General features: G+C 41.9%; 1 long non-coding RNA gene across 1 annotated transcript in view; it reads right to left on the bottom strand.

Annotated features, from left to right (window-relative positions):
* Positions 1 to 213: 213 nt before the first annotated feature.
* The window catches only part of LOC311253885, a 97,247-nt gene continuing 76,128 nt past the window's right edge, over positions 214 to 21,332 (bottom strand). Inside the window, exons 3-6 of the long non-coding RNA XR_014622005.1 lie at positions 14,936 to 17,778; positions 8,843 to 9,366; positions 6,797 to 8,751; positions 214 to 1,599 (exon numbers count right to left, since the gene is read on the bottom strand). This is a non-coding gene — a long non-coding RNA (uncharacterized lncRNA). The remainder of the gene's footprint in view (positions 1,600 to 6,796; positions 8,752 to 8,842; positions 9,367 to 14,935; positions 17,779 to 21,332) is intronic.

The following is a 21,332-nucleotide window of genomic DNA, read 5'->3' as shown; positions in this document are numbered from 1 at the left end:
ACAGATCCGTCTGGGGCTGTGTTATTGGGAATGAAAGTACAGCAAGAGTCACCAAACATTACACAGACGCCCCCCTTGTCAGCCAGCAGCATGTCAAGCGCCATTCTGTTTTGCCAAGACATCAGAGATGTTGCTGACATCTGCTCAGCTAGTCCAGTGAGGGCATCATGTGTGTAGTTATGAACCTCTGTTGGTTGTAATAGATGTAATTAATCCAGTCCACATTTTTATTCAGTGTACACCACCAGCAAAAAGCTGTTTCAAAGCCTGCAAGAACCTGATTTCTAGCTTTGAATTCATCAGGGACACCACAAGGCACCCCTATAGCATCGATGTACACTGTTTTGTCAAAACTGCCAAGTGGGTTAGAGAAACGTTTCACCCTGTAATTTTGGGAGTGATGGTATTCTCCAACCGGCCACAGGTGTACCTGCGAAGCAAACATGGTTACTGCACACAAACCAGTCCAATTAGCAGGTAGAGATTTTCGCATTCTACCACAATCCCAGTAGATGTCTGGGTATGGCTCTATCTTATAGTCAAACGCATCACGCTTCCAGCGCCGACCATAAGAGCCATCCTCGATTAGTTCTTTGCCTGCTGCTGTCAGGAGGATACAGGATATGAGTTTTTGCACATTTAAGACGTGTCTGTCCAACACTGATACTGCCATAGGTGCGGTTGAAACAAATAAAGGTAGCACCCGATGCTACTTCAACTTGTCCTGCAACTGGTAATGGTGGTGAAGGAACTGAGAAACGGGGCAGCGGAGGGCAAGATTTGAACAGTGAGTGGCTGTACCTCCAGTGAGGTTGTGTAGATATTCTAGTGAGCAAACAGTCCACCAGACACACGACAAAGGGACCCACTCTTGGTTTGGGTTCAGTGCGACAATGAGGATTTCCAGGCAGACTGACCAGTGACAGGTTTGCTGTGTAGCCTTGACAGATGAGGCATGATGAGTTTGTCATTGTGCGTGCAGTATAATTGACATACTGCATCCACAGATTCTTCAGGGGCCCTGTCTGGTCCATAGGGGTCAGAGGTCAGGTGTCTTTTGGTTCTGTGTAGAAGTGCAGTGTTGTTGTGAGTGGTAGTGTTTTGTGAGACACTTTTGCTGGGATGAGTCGAAGGCCATAATATGGGTACCACTATGATGACAGCGATCCCCACAAGACAGCACAAGGTGCCTCGGAGACCGCACATGCCTGGCTGCCTGAATGGATGCCACGGACGTTGACGTCTTTCCATGTTGCACACAGGTGAATCAGTGCTTTGATCAATCGGCGCTCCGAAAGTTGTTTCCTCCCACAGTATGTCAATACTGTGACCGTCTGCTTCTCTTCCTGGCGTTATGAACACTCCTGGTCCTCAGCGTGTTGTGGAGTTGGGACCTTCCTGCAGTGGCTGGCGTGTGCCCAGGTGGCTCTCTCAGCGATTTTGACGGCAGTGTGGGTGGTGAGGAGGACCTGGAACGGGCCGCTCCACTTTTTGGACCTCCAGTGTTTTTGCCTGAGGTCACGAATCACGATGTAGTCGCCTGGAGTAAGGCTGTGGAGAGGATGGTTGGCCGGAGCAGGAAGGGCGTCCTTTACCAGTCTGTGGATTTGAGATAAAGCAGAGGACAACGTCTGGCAATATTGCAACATATCATTTTCATAGAAACAGGTCTCAGGGAGTGGTCTATTAACAGGCCCTACTCCCAGTTCGGGAGGCCTGCCAAGGAGGATTTCAAAGGGACTTAGATTTGCGCGCGCTCTTTTTCTCATTCTCATGTACATTAGCACAATCGGCAGGGCTTTAGTCCATGAGAGACCTGTTTCTTCACAACACTTTGCAAGTTTTGATTTCAAAGTGCAATTTTCTCTTTCCACTGCACCCCCACTCGCTGGATGGTAGGAGCAGTGTTGTCTCAAGTCAATCCCAAGAAAACCTCCAGGCTGTTTAATAGCTTCACTCACAAATGGTGTACCATTATCACTACTTATTTTCCTGGGGATACCCCATCGTGGTATCACACACGTCATCAGGGCCTTGGCCACAGCAGCGCTGTCCTGCTTTGAGGTGGGAAACACCTCAACCCATTTGGAAAACATGTCAACCATCACAAGGCAATATTTCTTGCCTTCACTTGGGGTTAGTTCAATGAAATCCATCATGACATGTTCAAAAGGTCCCTCTGGTTGTGGATGTGCTGCTTGTGGCTGTCGTGTAGTTTTACCTGCATTATGTGTAGTGCAGATATGACAGGATTGGCAAAATCTTTGAGAATAGGCTGTAAAGCCTTTTGTGAACCAATGTTTTTTTATCAGATCAAACATTCCCCCATTCCCCCCCAAATTTGGCAAAATGTGGAAAAAAGTGTTTTGGTAAACATGGTTTACTGTCAGGTCCGTGCCAGATGCCGTTAGTGTATGTGCAGTCGAGTGATCGCCAGATTCCTTTTTCATCAGCAGAAGCGCTAATATCTGTGTGTGTGTGTCAGAGTTGGAAGCACTAGTGTCTGTGTGTTTTTCAGGGTCAGAGTGAAGCAGGGTGTGGGTGTGTCTTACTCCATGTTTTCCAGCAGCAGCTTTAGCAGCTGCGTCTGCTCGTGCATTTCCAGAGTGGTATTCCAGAAAGGAGGTTCAACAAACTCTGAGTCTATCCCTGAACTCTGAGTTGACTTACCCTGTGAAGTGAAACTCTGAGTTTTCAGTTCCAGGATAGCTGATCTGAGTTAGGTAAGTCGACTCTGAGTACGTTAACTCTGAGTTGAGCTCGTGCCTGACGACTAGTAAAAAGCCATCATCAATGGAGCTCCGATACTGTGATTCACCATGGCAACAGGGGAGAAAACAGGAAGCAGACATTTTCTGTGGGGAAAAAAAGTAACACGGCTGCAGCCGTAATAAAAATCACTGACAGAGTTTTAGATGCGGCCGTCTTTTCATTTTGAATTTAACATCACTTTCTTTTATATTAGCCTTTGAGGAAGTGGTTGAATGTTGTTCAGTGTTTTATTTTATTTTAGGCTATTTTATTTAATTCAAATCGGCTGAAAATATAAAAACAGTCTCACGATGGCTCCTCACTTTGGTTTTATTTCACATATTAAACAAAGTAAAAGTTTATTCAGTGGATATTTTAACTTGTAGTAGCTTTTACCACCAACAGATGCTGTTTAACACACATCTGTGTCCTAACATCCTGCTGAGTAGATGAACATGAAGTGGTGCTCACCTCCACCACGTCCGCCAGAGACAGAGGAGCTGGTCCTGAGTCAGGTCGCTGGGTGACCAGAGGCTGAGGGCGTCACTCTCCCCCAGTACCCAACATTGGAGTCAGACACACACGTAGCCTACTGTCTACAGATTTAACTAGAAGTCATTTAATCTTATACTCAATGCGGCTGCAAACTAGAAACACGGACATTGAAATTACGTTGTTGGAAAAAATACAATAGGCTCTACTGATGGTTACTTTTGTAGCTATCTGTGGGAAATAAAGAAAGTCAAATGAAATGTGAGTTATTTCTCTTTTTCTGGTTGCTGAAGGTGATTGATTAACCTGCGAAGTGATTAAAAACAAACAAACAAAAAAAACAAACAAAGAGGATTGTTCAGATCTGAGAGCACGTCAGCGATGTGTAGCCTGATATTCGCTGTGCGGCCGGAGAATATAAATGACGGACTGATGAGAAGCGGTCTACTGTTCGGTTCAGTCCTCGTCGGGGAGTGAGAGCTCATCTAAATGAATCTAAATTCTCCTCCTGGTGTAAAACTATGTGAATTATTTCTGCTTCAACATGATCGGACTGAAGGAAAGGACAGCTGCTGTCAGACAGCTCCGTCAGACTCAGGGTTTCTTCAGGTAAACCTGCCAGTGAGCAGGTTATGTTCACAGAGTCAGTTACCGCAGTAACAGACTCAGAGTTTAAGTTACCTCTCTTTCTGGAACTAAAAACTCAGAGTTTCTCTCATCTCAGGGTTAACAAACTCAGAGTTTTCACAAAACCCACTTTCTGAAATACCCCCCTGTAGAAACTGAATCACTGTTGTTAGTGTGAGCCTGACATTTACACACAGCAATGGCTCTGGGCAATAACGCAGCATCCAATAATGCAGAAACTTTGTCACCATTCAGAATAGGCTTTCCATCAGATTTTATGAATTTCCTGTGCTTCCATAGAGCACCAAAATCATGCAAAACGCTTAAAGCATAACGACTATCGGTCCAGATCGTTACTGATTTATCTTCTGCTAGTTTACAGGTCTCTGTGAGAGCAACTAACTCTGCAGCTTGAGCAGAGTAGTGAGGCGGCAAAGAACCTGATTTCAAAGTCTCATGTAGTGAGACTACAGCATAACCAACCTGTTTTTTTACCGGTTTCTGGGTTACGGGATGCTGAGCCATCGACAAACAAAACAAAGTGAGGATTAATCAGTGGAGTTTCAGACAAATCGGTGCAATGGGTGCACACCTCGTCCAACACAGCAACACAGTTGTGATCTTCACCCTCCCCCTGAATGGGAAGCAATGTAGCAGGGTTAAGAACAGTACATCTTTTGATCTTGATGTTAGGCATGTCAAGCAAAACAGTATTGTGTCTTAGCCATCGTGCTGTGGAGAGATGTGAGGTTTTCTGTTCAAGCAAAATTAGAGAAACAGCATGAGGAACAAGGAGAGTCAGATCTGAATAACCTACAGTATCCCTTGAAGCCATAACAGCTTTCTCAGCTGCTGCTACAGCCCGGAGACAACGTGGCAACCCAGCAGCTACAGGGTCGAGTTTAGCAGAGAAATAAGCCACAGGTCTAAGTTTCCCCCCATGATCTTGGAGCAGCACTGATGTCATACATGCATTCCTCTCATCAACAGTCTGTGTGAATGGTCTGCTCGGGTCAGGTCGCCCTAAAGTAGGTGTTGTCTGTAGAGCTAGTTTCAGGTCAGTGAAGGCCTTTTCAGCCTCAGGAGTCCATGTCACTAAATCATGTGATTGTGGGCTTTTACCATGCACCGTGGCACCAAGTGGTGCTTCTAACACTGCATAGAACACATTCCCAGGAACGAAAGAACTTGTTTTTTGGTTCTAGGCCTGGGAATGTTCTGAATTGCCTCAACACGATTGGGTGAAAGGGATTTCCCGTCGCTGGAAATCTCATGACCCAAAAATGTGACCTTTTGTCGGACATGTTTTAGGAGTCGGATCGTATCGCGTTCGCATTGTTCTTTTGTTGGCGCACAAATCACAAGGTCGTCCACATACTGCAAAAGTGCAGAGCCCTCGGACAAAGCCAGAGGCTCTAGACTTTTCCGCAACGCGTCGTAAACAGTACGGGACTCGCAAACCAGAACTGACTATCTGGATGAACAGGAACACTGAAAAATGCATTGGCCAGGTCCACCACCGAAAACCACTTGTGACAAAATTGTGTAAGGATTAGGAACTTGAGGAGCTCTCGGCTGTACAGCATCATTTACGACTTGCAAGTCTTGTACAAAACGCCATTCAGTTGGTTGACCTTTGTCTCTTATTTTCTTCACAGGAAAAAATAGGAGTCCTCACAGGAGAAGTGTCACAAGGCACAATTACTCCTGCCTTTTTCAGGGACTCAAAAACCTTCAATAGCCTCAGGTTTGGCAAGGTGTTGGCAAGGTCTGTAATCAGATTTGGGGGTGATCACCACTGGTTCTGCTGTTTTAATTAGACCAACATCATGTTTTCCTCGAGCCCACAGAGTCTTAGGACTTCCTGGAGGGCTGGGATGGCTGCAGCCTCAGTCTCTGACAGAAAAATGTGCGAGGATGTTATAGGTGGAACTAACTGAACTGTTCGTTGTGTGTGAGTGGTTGCAGAAAAACCTTTCTAAATGCATGCAGTTTTGGATTGTAAAACACATGTGGGTCATCTGTGGGGTCCCACTTAGTGGTTGATCTACATGCACGTGCAAAAAGACCCAAATCCTCCCATTTATCAGTGTTTGCTTTTTCAAGTGCAATGTGCGGCGCAGAGTTATTTACATAGTACTGATGTTTTTGAGTGGGTGTAAGTTGCACAGATGCAATGCATTTGTTTTCTGTCCAACATAGGTGTGTGATACACAACCGTTCATTTTTGTATTTGTCATCATACCATTTCTTTTCATACTGTCTATCTGGACCCACTAAAAACAAAAGATGTACACTGAAGTGAGTCATTTGGCATGCACTGCACGTGCGTGTGGTGGGCCAGGGGGTGTGTGTTTTCTGGCCTCTTCCAAAAATAGACTGCAGATATCGCTCTACGGTAGCTTCCACTGATAAGCATACAACAGCTGATCAGGGCAATATTTCACAAACAACTGTGCATTTTCATGAGGTTTTATGACTTGAACACCATCTGGTGTGGGAATAAGAGTTATTCCCAGTTTGCACATGAGATCTCTGCCCAATAAATTTATAGGGCAGCAGTCTGACAACAGAAATGCATGTTTGAAGTTGGTGCTGTTATCATCGGAACATTTAAGAGGAACAGTAAAATGTTCACGTACTACTACACCAGAAGCACTTGCAGAGTTGACAAAGCAGACTGACATTTTAGGAGAGCTCAGAAACTCCTTTCCTTTGATCACTGAGTGTGTGGCACCAGAGACAACAAGGAAAGAAACCATTCTGTCATTCACAGATAGAGAATATGTTGGCATTTTCTTAAAGGCATTGTTTTCATATTTCACATATGTACCAGCTGGAGGTGAACATTTTGTTTCAAGGAAGGTTATTGCATCACATAACAATTCAAACGTGTGATCTGTAGTGTGCGATGTGGGTGTGTTACCAGGCTCCAGATGCGTCGGGTGAGTCAGAGTAGAGAATGAGCTGTCCGGCCGCACCCCCCTTCCCTTCTCTCAGTCCGCCTGGCTGGAGGTCGCAGCTAGAGTCTTGGTGCAATCCTTGGCCCAATGTCCTTTTTGTTCACATCGGAGACACACTTCTGGATCACAATAAGAGCGTCTCCAGTCACCGTATCCTCTGTGACCCCGTCCTCGATATGCAGCCTCAGTTTCACCTTTCGCCTGTACGCAGTCAGAGATCTTAGCAGAGTTCATCCGAGGTGGGAAGGCAGCTGTAATTACTGTATACAGCGCGGTAACAGCATGTCTATAGTCTTCATTTTCCACGTCGTCCCAGTCATGATGTGAGCAGCACGTGTCGCCACTTGGAAACTTTTCTGAAAGCTTTGACCAATCTGCTGCTCCCATTTTCAGGATTAGCAGGCGTTTCAGTTCAGGAAGGGTTGGGCTGAATTCTCGACAGAAAAGTTCTAAGTCCTCATCAAATTTCTTTCCACATGTACTCGGCTGTGGCAGGTGTGCCATGGCCTCTTTCACATCAGTATCAGACCTGGGGCGGAAAACCATTTGGACGCCCCGGGCTCCTGCCACCTCCACCATGGGATAGGTGCCGGTGGCTCCTGTATTATCTTCCTTGTTGGCCTTGCTTCTGGTGTAAGGTCGAGGAGTAAGAGGGGAATGTTCTCCAAAGTTTGCAGCAACAGATGTGGTTTTGGTTAGCTGTCCTTTGTTGGCACTGAGCTTCGCATCCCCTTGTTTGTGTCCCGCTGCGCTCATATCTGGTTGGGAAGCAGACGATGACGGTTTCTGGTCGTCCGGGTATGGCGGTGGTGCTGGAGACCGTAGTGGCGGTGGTGGTCTCGGCGGTGCTATGGGTTGAACAGGAGGGACGCGTCGAGGTCATAGTCCACTCTGAGACACTGAGGCATAGGACCTGGAAGTGGGGGATACAGAGAAGAAACCCGATTCTGAGAAGACAACTCTGTTCTTTTCTCATCACTTGCACTCTTCTTTTCCTTCTCATTTTGACTAGCACATTTACGTCTCTCCCTGCATCCACTTTCCACATCCTAAAGGCTTTCAAATGCCTTTCAACCTCCCCAAGTTTTTTTATGTGACACTTTTCTTTTTGCTTTTATCTCTTTTATTCTAAAATTAATCTTCTCCTCCAACAGATTCAGCTGTCTCATGCTGAATGTCCCTCCGCAGGGAAAACCAAACTCTCTCACCCAGACATGTAAAGGCTCTATAGCCTCATTACCATCATTAACCTTTATGTAATTTATGTTTGGGGCAGCCAGGTCTGGTCCTACGCCAGCTTCCTGTTTTTTTGCTGGATTTGCCTCCCATTGTTCTACTTGTCACTTGTCCCAGTGCACTTTATATTTATCCTTAAGACCCGGTCATTACCATGAATTCAGTTTAATTACGCTACAAATTCTGAAAAAAAGCAGCCAACCAGCGGTGATAACCTTAAGAGACCCCTTGTCTCTGCTTGGTTTCACTCGGCCCTGATTTGGCCCCCAATCCAGCGGTAAAACAGCTTAATAGGATAAACACCTTTTCTTCCTATTAGCGCCGGTGTTCCCAGAACCCGGTATTACTCTGCCCTGAATTGGTTCGAGTCGCCCAACTATCACAATGATCAACAGAAATCCAGCAAAAATTACTAATTTACTTAATTTTTTTTTTTTTTTTCCAAAACATAATTATAGTTATTTATTCATTTATTTTCCCTCTTAAAGAAGTTTCGTTTCTTTCAGTATCTCACCGTTTGTTAAGCAACGTGGTCCTTTTTCCCTCAATAAGGATTCCAGTGATGACGGTCCGGGGCCGCAGCGGTCAGTCCTCTCGTCTCTTAAGATTTTTTCTCGAGGTAGAGGCTGGACGAAGTTTTCCTCCAGGCTGGCCGGTCACAGTCCGCTGCAGGCTCCAGATCCTGTCACACAAGGAATCCCACTTCTGACACCAAATTGTTGTGGAAATTTGTCTTATTTGTGAGATATCTGAAACAAACTTGTAAGAAATACCAGTTGTCTTTTAAGGATTTTATTCTTTATAAAAAAGGTTCATCAATCAACAGAGTGGCATGCGGTCTGCAGAAAGAAGAACAAGATGAGACAGTTGAGAACCCTTTTTGTTAAAGGAAAGGAATGCCCTGTGTCCTTCTCATGTCTGTACCAGGCTCCGTTCCCATAACAAGAAGCACATATCTCTCTTTGTGCTGACAGTACAAACATTCGAGGATGTGGGAAGAACACAGTGAAGACAATGTAAGACGACATAATGAATAAAAATGGTATAGTAATGCAATTTCCCATTCCAGGCTTTTATGGTGAGGGATCTGATGTTCGGCTCCCATTTTAGGTCCTGGGTGATAATGGTGCCCAGGAAACGGCAGGACTCCACAGAGTTGACTGGGGAGCCACACAGGTTGAAGGAGGCGGGTGGGGCTGGGTTCTTTCTGAAGTCCACTACTATCTCCACTGTCTTTAGAGCATTAAGCTCCAGGTTGTTCTGGCTGCACCAGGTCACCAAATGGTCAATCTCTCACCTGTAGGCGTACAGGTTTCCAGATGTTACCAGTTCTGGTCCCAAAGCAATTTTTTCAACAACTCAACCTTTGCATCACACAGTTTATATGGAGAAACAAACCACCCAGGATAAAGATGTTAATATTGCAAAACCCTCTAGAAAAAGGTGGACTGAAAAGTCCCCAATTTTGAGCATTTCTATTGGGCAGCACAAATTACAGCAATGTGGGTCTGGCAAACAGTGCAAATCCCATTCACCTAAGTGGAAACAAATTGAACAGAACCATTTAACAGAGTTCAAACTGGAATCAGTTCAATATAACAGCTCGCTTAGCTCTCTTTTGGTTACAACAACAAACCCAGTTATTGTCCATACTTATAAGATATGGCAGCAAATTTGGAAGAAAACGGGCTGTATTCAACCTATTTATGACAAATCCCCTTTCCACTCCAATCCCTCTTTACCTAAAGCCCTTAGAGATGGTATTACAAACCTATGGTTTACAAGAGGTATTACAACTTTTGGGAATTTGTTCAAAGATGGAACCCTTCAGACTTTTGAAGAGCTCTCATCTCAGTATGGACTACTCCACACCCATTATTTCAAATACCTCCAGGTTAGGCACTTTGTTATCTCCGAACAGGGTGGCCATCTTCAACCATTAAAAGAGCAGCCTCTAGATAAACTTGTGCGTAGTAAACAGGGAGTGGGGGGGGGGTTATCAAATCAAATCAAATCAAATTTTATTTATATAGCCCAAAATCACAATTCATTCTTTATTCTTCATTTTATCTTGAACAACAAGTAGCCATCAAAATGATATGTCAGACAAACAAAATAATCTGTTCGAGAGGGAACAGGAGGAAGCAGAAAGCTTATTTAGTCCTGTCCCTTCTTCACAACTTCCTCACATCATAAAATAAATACAACAAAAAAGAAATATATAAAAGTAAAATACAAAGTAATGACAAAATGATAAATACAACAAAACAATTAACAAAAAATCAAGGCATACTTAAACTAGCCTCCTACAATATCCTAAACTCGAAAAAGTTAATTCCCCAGTCACTCCCCATATACCACCAAAGTGAAGTACTGTATTCCATAACCCAGCCGTGATTGCAATTAGTTATATTTATATTATACATATTGCTTCGTATAAGGAACAGAAATGTAATAGAATAATTACATCCAGAAAATAGATAGTTGTTTTGAGGTCTTATTTTTTTATTATATTTGTCAAGAATTGCTTTCTTGTATCTGTTTTTAAACTGTATAGAGCTAGTACTTTGATTTCTTCTTCAAGACCATTCCACAATGTTACCCCATAGACTGATATGCACATGCTTTTAAAAGCAGTACGTACACAAGGTTTTTTAAAATTTAATTTTCCTCTTAGATGATATTTACCTTCTCTATCTTGAAACATTTTTTTAAATGTTTTCAGGCAGTGCATTATTTCTTGCTTTAAACATTATTATTGCTGTTCTAACTTTCACTAAGTCCATAAATTTCAAAGTCTGTAATTTAAAAAATAGAGGATTCGTATGATCAAGATACCCAGCATGATTTATTATCCTTACTGCTCTTTTTTGCAATGTGCATATCCTTTTTAAGGTACTCTTGTAAGTATTACCCCAGATTTCAACACAATAGATCAGATATGGTAATATGTGTAATAGCGGATAAGGTCTAACGTCTCATTTGGAAAAGTCGGCGAACCCCTGGGTATCCCACACACTCAGAGTCTGGCAGAAGGTAGTTAATATTTGTGAGATGCATAGAATGTTGAGAATTTTCAGATGGTTTGCCTATGACTCAGATTTTATTCCCAATAGGCACAACTCTAGTTTTAAATCATGGACATTGTATGGTCTCACAACACTCCTTTCACTTACTCGAAGAAAGCCTGTGCACAGCTTTGAGACCTTGCGGGATAATCACGGCTTGGCACGAAACAAATTTCATAGATACCTGCAATTACGATCATATATTGCTTATGAATGTAAATTGACCGACCTTACAGAACGTGAATCAGAATTTTTCCACACATATGGCATGCTGGAGACAATGTGGTTCAACTGTTGCTAACCACTATCATATCTTCTGGGATTGTCCCAAGTTAAATGATTTCTGGAGGGGTATCCAGGCTTCCTTAAGCACGTTTTTTAACACTCAAATACCTCTGGTTTTTGATGTTCTGTACCTGGGTCTTGTCTCTTTTTTGAAACGCAGGACCGAGATAAAGCTGCTGCAATTACTTTTGGTGGCTAGTAAGAAAACAATTACAAGGAGATGGTTAAGCCCGATTCAGCCTACCCTGGATGATTGGATTGGAATTACCCTAGAGATATTTAGGATGGAAAAATTGAGCTATCAATTAAGAATCCAAAAGGACAAATTTTACCAAATCTGGAACAACTGGATTTCATTCATAACCCCCACGAGAGCAGATTTCATTTGATCTCACTGGTAATATTACTTCCTAGATTACTTACTTAATTTCTGACTGGTTATTGTTAATTATTTCTATGACAGCAGCAGCAGGCGACCACCCTGGTTCCTGTACATAGTTCCATTTAAACTGTGAGATGAGAGATGAGATCTACAAGTAAGTTGTACCAGAGTTCTCTCTAAGTGAGCATGTAAATCTCATCTGGCTTTGTGTACCTCACGCAAATTATCAGTACTGTCTTTTAAGAGGATAACCTGTATCCACTGATATTATTCCATTACAATTGCTGTGTAATTTAAGTTATTAGAGGAAAGTGGGTACTACAAAGGCCGAACGTAATTTAATCCACGACCCATGACTATACCTTTTTTGGACTCGCATGCCTGGACGGCTGGTGATGCGTTTTTCCTGGACTCAAACAAACAAAACCGGAAGGACACTTGTTTTCACTCTTACCAATGTTGATATGCTGGTGTATTTATGTCCATTCCAAATAAAGATATAATAAAAAAAAAAATTAAAAAAAGATATTGTAATATGAGTGCACAGTACAGAAAGTGTAGTGTTGCTTGATTCAAGATATATCTACATTTACTCAGCACTCCAATGCTCTTTGCCATCTTAGTACACAGATACTTAATGTGGGCCTTCCAGCAAAACTAAATTAATACATTAAAAATTAAAACACTCCAAAATTTGCTTTCATAAACTCTTTCTATTGCAACATTATTAATTTCTACGGGAACATCTTCATTCATTTTACGATGTCCAAAATTTATAAATTTAGTTTTGTTGAGGTTCAATCAGCGCCGCCCCTCCCTAGCCGCAGAACACGCGCTGTGCGTAGGGCCCCACGATCCGTGGGGGGCCCCATTTTGCGCAAGGGGACGCATTCTCTGCAAATGCGCAAAGGATGCGCATCGCTGCCGTGAGGCGCGCTCAGAGCACCAAGTCAGCCCAAGGCAGGAGAGAAAAAAAAAGAGACGAGTAATCTGACACCGCACACGTTGTCGCAATGATTGACAGCACGCAGCATCTGACCAATCAGCGGTCAGATGCGCCGACAGCAGTTGGATGCAGGTGGGGAGATGGCGTCCAAACGGCAATATGAATCGGGAGCAAGCAAAAGAAAGACAAAGTCAAAACAAGAGGAGGCTCGTGCTTCACTTGAAGGTGGGTATGTTGTGGCATGAACACCTCAGCTGCTAATCATGAGACAGAAGAGAGGATAATTCTGTCTAGATGTGGACTGGAGATTAAATTTTCCAACGGCCCTGATTATCATTTATTGAATGTCTTGTTAACTGCATATACATTCACCTCTGTTGAAAAAGGAGCGGTTAATTGACCAGTTGGTGGTCGTATGTTGGCTCAGGTTTATAGCCTATCAATCTATGCTATCAGTAGAGGTTTTGGGCTGTTTTTATGGAGGTAAAATATCGTAAAATAAGATAAATTAAGATAATCCTTTATTTGACCCACAATGGAGAAATTTAAAGCGTTACAGCAGCAAACAGCAGTGTAGGAATATAGAACCTAAGCACTAAATGTAAAAATAAGTATATAAAAATATTTAGATATAGAAATATCATCAAATCAAATCATAATGAATATTATTAGCTGTAGTCGTATTTGCATTAATTGCATTTTAATCTTTGTGAGGCTAGTATTTACATTAATTTCATTGTGTAATTTACCATTAAGACCAAAACAAATCTTAATAATCTGCTTGTATGGTGGATTTCTTGTCATAACAGGGTCCATGCTGAAGTTTGTTACTAAGGGTGACACGGAGCCAGCACCCAGTATGTCACAAGGGCCATCAGGCACCATGTCTACTGAAGCAGCCTGCATCTGTAAAAGGCTTGTTCCATTGTTGAAAGAGGCAGTTCATTTGATTTGTTCCTACTTATAAAAGGTTGTAAACCTAAATGGTATTTCCTAATGCAGTAATTTTGTAAATGGGGGGGCCTCAAAATAAAATTCTGCTTAGGGCCCCAATTTTGCCAGGGGCGGCCCTGGGTTCAATGATAATTTATTTATATCAAACAAACTTTTTAATTTATACATTTCTTCCGTGACCACTTCCAAGAGCTGCTGCAAGTCTTCCCCAGAACAAAAAATATTTGTTTCATCCGCAAAGACAACAAACTTCAGTACATTTGAAACTCTACAAATGTCATTAATGTACAAAATAACTAGCTTCGGCCCCAAGACTGACCCCTGTGGGACACCAAAGGTAATGTTCAGGTTCTTTGACTTGTGAAGACCCATTTGCACAAATTGAAGCCTGTTTTTAATGTAACTCTTTATCCAATCCAATGCAACCCCTCTGATGCCATACCTCTCCAGTTTTTTAAGTAGCATCCCATGATCAATTGTGTCGAATGCTTTTTTTAGGTCAACAAATATATATAAGTTAATCTGCCTGATCTGAACCCATACTGACTGTCCATGAATATATTTTTTTTTTAAATGAAATTATCCAGTCTTGTAACAAAAAGTTTTTCAATAATTTTTGAGAACTGAGAAAGCAAGGATACAGGTCTATAGTTGGTGAAAAGGTGTTTATCACCATCTTTATACAATTACTTTAGCAACTTTAATTTTATCTGGAAATGTTCCTGTTATGAATGATAAATTACATATATGTGTTAACAGACCCACAATTCCATTTATTATTTTCTTTAGAAGACTCATATCGATATCATTCTAATCTTTTGACGTTTTACTTATACACTTATTTACAATATCAATAATTTCCTTACTTTTCAGTTCCCAATATGATTGAATTTGGATTTCTCTCCACACATTTTTCCTCAACACATTTCTTCTCGGATTTATTTCTTTGGCCAGATTAGGACCCATCCATTAACAAAAAAACTGTTAAATTTGTCAACCACTTCATTCCTATCAGTAATTGTTATGCCATTGTCCGTAAACAATTCAGGGTAATCTGGTTTGGTTTGTCTTTTTCTAATTATATTATTTAAGGGAATAGTTGTCCAGTCCATCAGCAGGGCAGAGGAGAGCCATTAGCATTGGGCTAAGACAAGCGACAAAAGTAGCTAATTTGGCTAACGTTACATATTTCATGAAAATAACAAATCCCCTAAGCAAAACAACTAATTACCTGTCCAACAGAAAGACAGCAACCTCTGCATCACTTCTGGAAGTGCTACTTTTGGCTGCATTTTCTCTGCCATTGTTCTCTCTTGGTAACTCTGCTGCTTCTTCTTCTTCTGCTGCTGTTTTATGGCTGTTGGCAAACAACTTTTAGGTGTGCATTACCGCCACCTTCTGAACTGGAGTGTGGATCTCCTGCTAACTCCATAGCTGTGTCCAAATTCAGGGGCCGCATCCTTCGAAGGCCGGGTCCTTCGGAGAGTCCTTTGACGATTGCGTCAACCATAGTTAAATTGGACGGTCTAGCCTTCGGAGTATTTCCTGGTTTGCGTCACCAGATGTTCCCGCCCTTACGGTTATGTCATGATTGATGCCGCCCAGGCCCGCGAAAGAGAGTTGACTGAATGGATTTTATGGTTTTCTGAACGTCTAACATTTTGAAAGCGAAGGCTTTTATAGCTTTACTTCCAACGGCATAATGCTAATTTATGCCGTATGCTAATGCATTACCAGGGTCACGTATTTTAACTGAAAGTCCGCTGAAGTTTAACATATCTGGCAATGGATGATCAAATGAGTAAAAACCGAGTATGAACCCAGAACTTACATTTAAATGTCAAGTCTGCACCACTTGATGTCGCCATTGTTCAGTTTTCCCTCTTCTTTTTCGTGACTGAGCAGCGGCGCACAAAGGATCTTGGGATATGGGAGGCCGCGAAGAATAGTAGTGGTCCGTCCTCCAGAAAGCGGGAGAAGCAGGCTGCATTTGTGGGCTGCATTTGGAGGAGCCTTCGAATTTGGACAGCCTTCTCGCAGCGTTGTGATGTAATTGGCCTTCAAATCCGCACTTTGAAGGATGCTGCCCCTGAATTTGGACACAGCTCATATGGACTGTGCTGAATATATCCGGCAACAGTGACACGTGATTAGTGCGCGCAGGGTGTTTCTGAACAGGATTACCAACTATACCTTTAATATATTCCATATACTTTTTACATTGTTTTTATTATTCTCTAATATTTTATTATATCCCTTCTTACATACTCTCATAATATTAGTTAATTCATTTTTGTATTTCTTATATTTAATCTCCGCCTCTTTTGTTCTATATTTTATGAAGTGCCTATACAGAGTATTCTTTTTCTTACAGGCATTTTGCAGTCCCTTAGTCATCCAGGGGTTTTCAGAATACTTATTCTTGTTACTACATTGTTTGCATATATATATACACACATATGACAGTTTTTGTCATATGCATTTTTGAATATGTCTAAAAATAATTAATATTATCAGTTTCTTCACAAACTTCTTTCCAATCATAATTAATTAAATCATTCCTAAATGCAACTATAGTTTCCTCAGATCTTACTCTCCTGTATTTAACTTCATTACACCCCCAGTTCCTATTGTAGTTACATTCATGAATCGCAAAGACAGGCAGGTGATCACTAATGTCATTAAATAATAATGCACTTACAGTACTACTCTCCATATTGTTTGTAAAAATATTGTCAGAGTGGCACAGTGAGACGTTATTCTGGTTGGTTTTGTAATCGTTGGAAATAAACTCATACTATACATTGCTTCCACAAATGCATCCGTCATTTTATGGTTGTTGGGATTCAACAAGGCTATGTTAAAATCCCCACAGACATAATTGACTTTTTTGCTTTTCTTTAGCGAATACCCTTTCCATATTTTCTATAAAGATTTCAATGTTTGAACCAGGTTTCCTACACACACAACTGACAATGACATTTTTTTTTTCCCCAATACATATTTCAATAGTAACACACTCCATTACATCATCCATGATTACTGACATATTGTCCACAACCTTGTGAGGCCTTTGTCAACAAATAGAGCCACGTCTCCTCCAGTTTTGCTCCCTCTATTAATGCAATTAAGTTCCTATCCCTGCAAATCAAAATCTGTACCTCTCTCTTCGTTAAGCCATGTTTCTAAGATGGCTATAATGTTAAAAGGCTTTTTGAACTGCATTAGATATTCTTTTATACTTTGGAAGTTTGCATATAAATTCTACTGTTAAAATGAATAATATTTATCCCATGTTCAACAGTAATATTGTTAAACTGTTTTCTGTATAATAACAGCAACTGGTGTTTGTTTTTAAAAAGATTATGTTCCGGATCTATAACCTGTTCATATTCTATTAAGTTTTGTTCCAAGTTATCACATTGCCTCAATGGGCTTTACAGTCTGTAAAGTGAACGACATCTTCTGCCCTTAGACCCTCGATTCGAGTGAGGAAAAACTTGCTATCTTGATGGGGGGAGGAAAAAAAAAAAGACCCTTTTAACCGGGAAAAAAAAGACGACGGAAGAAACCTCAGGGAGAGCCACAGAGGAGGGAGCCCTCTTCCAGGACAGACAGTCATGCAATAGATGTCGCATGTACAGAAAGAACAGCAATCACAGTTTACAGGTTGCATTGACAGAAAATCTGATAAAAATTATATATGTAAAGTATGTGGATCCAGGAGACGACTGAGCAGGACAAGGCATCGTCAGGGGGTGCCCGAGCCACACGACCTCCTGTCCACCGTGGTGACCTGGAAGAGGGCAGGCCACACAGGATAATTAGTAGTAGAGAGAGAGATCAGAATGAGGAGGCCTCAAAATCTACAGGAATACAGTTATAAGGAGATAGCGAAACAAGGAGAGGAACGATCCAACGGAGCCCGGGTGTGACAATCCAGATCTGACAGTATGTGGGGCTGTAGGAGCCAGGAGAGGTAGATGGTCTCTGGGGCCTGAGTTCATCAGAAGGGAGCCTGAATGAAAAGAGAGTAGGAGGAGAAAGAGGGGGAGAAAGTGACACAGCTTGCACCTTGTGGGAACAGAAAGAAAAACAAGGTTATAGAAATGCAATGTTAATCAGAATAAGCAGATTATTACTCGTCGGCAGGACAATGTGGCGTCTAATACTACAGCTTACTCACTGAGACTGAGTTGACCCACCGAAGAAGCTAGCAGTCGATGTCAAGGACTAATTAAAGGCCAAGTCAAAAAAGTGAGTTTTGAGTTTAGATTTAAAGGCGTCAATAGAGCCAGATTGTCTAATATCAGCTGGGAGGTTATTCCAGAGGAAGGGGGCCCGATAGGAGAAAGCCCTGCAGCCAGCTGACTTCTTCTTAACCCTGGGAACCATCAGGAGCCCTGAATTTTGAGAGCATAATGCACGAGTTGGAGAATACAGTATAACAAGACAGTTTTGTATGTCATCAGCAGCACCTTAAAGTCTGATCTTATATGTATTGGGAGCCAGTGCAGTGAGGCTAAGATTGGTGTAATATAATCAAATTTTCTTGTACGTGTTAAAACTCTAGCTGCAGCATTTTGAACCATCTGAAGACTTTTAGTGCTCCCATGTGGAAGACCCGAAAATAAGGCATTGCAGTAATCCAGCCTAGACAAGACAAAGGCCGTGGACAGGAAGGACCTAATTTTGGCCATATTGCGCAGGTGGTAAAAAGCGATCTTGGTAATTTCTTTTATGTGCTGATGGAAAGAGAGGCTGGAGTCAAAAGTAACACCTAAATTCTTAACAGTTGAACTTTGATCACGTGACCGTAACTCTCGACAATTGTGTTATTTCTCAAAGAGGTGTCTCTGTCGAGGGGGAGCAATGACCAGCATCTCAGTTTTATCCGAATTTAGGAGCAGGAAATTTTCTGACATCCAGCTCTTCACGGCACACAGGCAGGTCTCCAATTTGGCGATTTGAGATTTATCATCAGCTTTGATTGGCACATACAGCTGAGTGTCGTCCACATAGCAGTGGAAATGTATTCCCTAACTCTGTATTCCCAAACTCCTAGTATGGAACGCCATACTTCACATCAGTAAATATTGATGTAGTACTTTTATAAGAAACACATTGTGTTCTCGGTCTAACAATATGCCGTGATCTGTGGTGTCAAATGCAGCACTGAGATCTAGTAACAGAAGCACTGAGGTCTAAATCTAAAGTAAGTAAGTAAGATGTCCTTTACCACTTTAGTAAGGGCAGTTTTGGCGGAGTGACAGGCTCTGAAAGCTGATTGAAAAGGTTCCAGGAGATTGTTATTAGTTAGGTAGCCTGAAAGTTGCTGGGACACAACTCTTTCTAAGATTTTGGAGAAGAAGGGAAGGTTGGATACTGGCCTATAATTATTTAGAGATCCTGGGTCACGCTGGGGTTTCTTAAGTAGAGGCTTAACCACAGCAGACTTAAAACTAGCAGGGACAACACCTGTCATTAGCGATAAGTTAACAATATTTAACATTGTAGGTCCCAGTGCTGGCCATAGATCCTTAAACAGTTTTGCCAGAAGGGGGTCCAGGATGCAGGTAGTTGGCTTTGAGGATGAGACAATTTTAGACAATATCTCAGGGGAGATATTTTCAAAATTGTTTAGAACCGGAGCTAACTGAGAATCGGCAGAAGGCTGTTTTATAATCAACTTTGACGAGGAAGCCAGAGATGATGAATTAATTTTGGCTCTAATATCATCAATTTTATTGCAAAAGAAATCTAAGAAATCATTTGCATTAAAGGATGTACAGCTCACAGACTGTGGTTTCTGAGTAAGTTTAGCCACAGTGTCAAAGAGAAATCTAGGATTGTGTTTATTATTGTTTATTAGGCCAGATAAATATGCTGTTCTAGTGGCATTAAGAGCACGCTTGTAATTAAGTACACTATGACGCCATGCAAGATGAAAAACTAATTTAGATTTTCGCCATGCACGTTCCATTTTCCTGCAGGCCTGTTTGAGATCTCGGGTTTCATCAGTAAACCAGGGAGAAGATTTCTTTGGTCGTCTTGTCTTGGTAGAGACCGGTGCCACAGAATCGAGGAGAGAAACGATTACCGGGTTAACTTAATTGGTGAATTTTTCAACAGGCTTTGTCGCAATCGCAAAAGGGGCCAGGACCCCAGCCAATTTATCATCGAGTGTCGCTATGATTGCCGGGCTGATATGACGAGAGGTGGAAACATTTGTGTCATTGATACAGGGACAGGCTAATGACGCTTCAAATGTAATAAGAGAGTGGTCCAACACAGCAGAGGAGATGGAAGCAACATTCAGGGCTGACACATCTAATCCATGGGAAAGGATCAAATCCAGAGTGTTACCACTGGAATGAGTAGGTTCATGAACGAGCTGAGTAAAGCTAGAAATATCGAGCAGACCCAAAAAAGCTTTACTTAGAGCAGTGGTTCTCAACTATTTTCTGTCATGCCCCCCCTAGAGGACAGAAATGTTTTCACGCCCCCCCTGAATTGAAATATTATTGAGAACCTGATAATATTTATTCATTTATCTGTATAAACCACTGTATGAGTTGCTGGCACCAGCATTCTGCATACAATCACCTGATTATCAAAATAGATTAAAAAAATGAGCCGAGTTAACATCTTCAACAACTTAAAACAATTTCCAAGTTTAGTTTATTAACTCAATTTGTAACATTTAAACAAGACTGTGATTCTCAAAACAGAGAAAAAAGCGCAAATGATTCACTGGGATGTGCATTTTTATAGACTTAACACAGTAACATTCAAAACTTTAAACTGTAAACATTGGTCACTTGTCAGCTTCATCAGCTTATTCCTTTTCAAAACGACTTTTTAATTTTTTTTGTGCAAAATTTGCAACAATATTGCTTTTTTTTAAACGTTATTTTACTACGCACTGACAAATCTAAACATGTACACACTTATCATCATATGGATGCAGTTAATGTGTTGTGATTGGGATCCTGACCCACCAAACATCCTGGAAAATGACAAAGTTACATTTTTCTCATAATCACCATCAGTAAACGGGATGCTGTCTGACTGTCACTCACAGGGAGGGAGGCTGTTTTATGGAGGAAAGATCACTGAAGTCTCAGTCAGTAGGGCTGACTTAGCAGTGATTTTTTTCACCGCGACAAACACTTGCCGAGTTAAAGTTTTTTGCCGGGGACAGACGCTGTTTTTCGGGCAGCAATGTGACGAAGAGTCGGTTGGACCGACAGGCTGACAGACACTTTTCCACATATAATTGCTGTATTTTTTTCCTCATAAGTTGCCAAAGACACAACCAGTTACCACGTTACTGTTGTTTGGTCCTGTAACATTGCTTTGTGGGACATTTCTCTATATTTTATTGAGTGTCGGACCTGTTTAGTTATCACACAGTGAACACCATCAGATCGACAACCCCCCAGCTCCCCACCGTCGGCTTATCTGCTCACACTGGTTCGGTTCGCCAATACTGTGCCTCTGATACCTCCGTAGGAGCATCAGAGGCGGAGGGAAATTTCACCCCTCGCCGCATCTGAAACTTTCACACAGAGGCAGATGGGGAGAATTGGCGCAGGATCCCCGCATGCAAACAGCAGTGTGAATGG

The sequence above is a fragment of the Pagrus pagrus genome, assembly GCF_965226575.1.
Source record: "Pagrus pagrus genome assembly, contig: HAP1_SCAFFOLD_60, whole genome shotgun sequence".
Lineage (NCBI taxonomy): Eukaryota > Metazoa > Chordata > Actinopteri > Spariformes > Sparidae > Pagrus > Pagrus pagrus.
The sequence above is the reverse complement of the archived record's forward strand: the minus strand, read 5'-3'. Positions and strand labels throughout refer to the sequence as shown.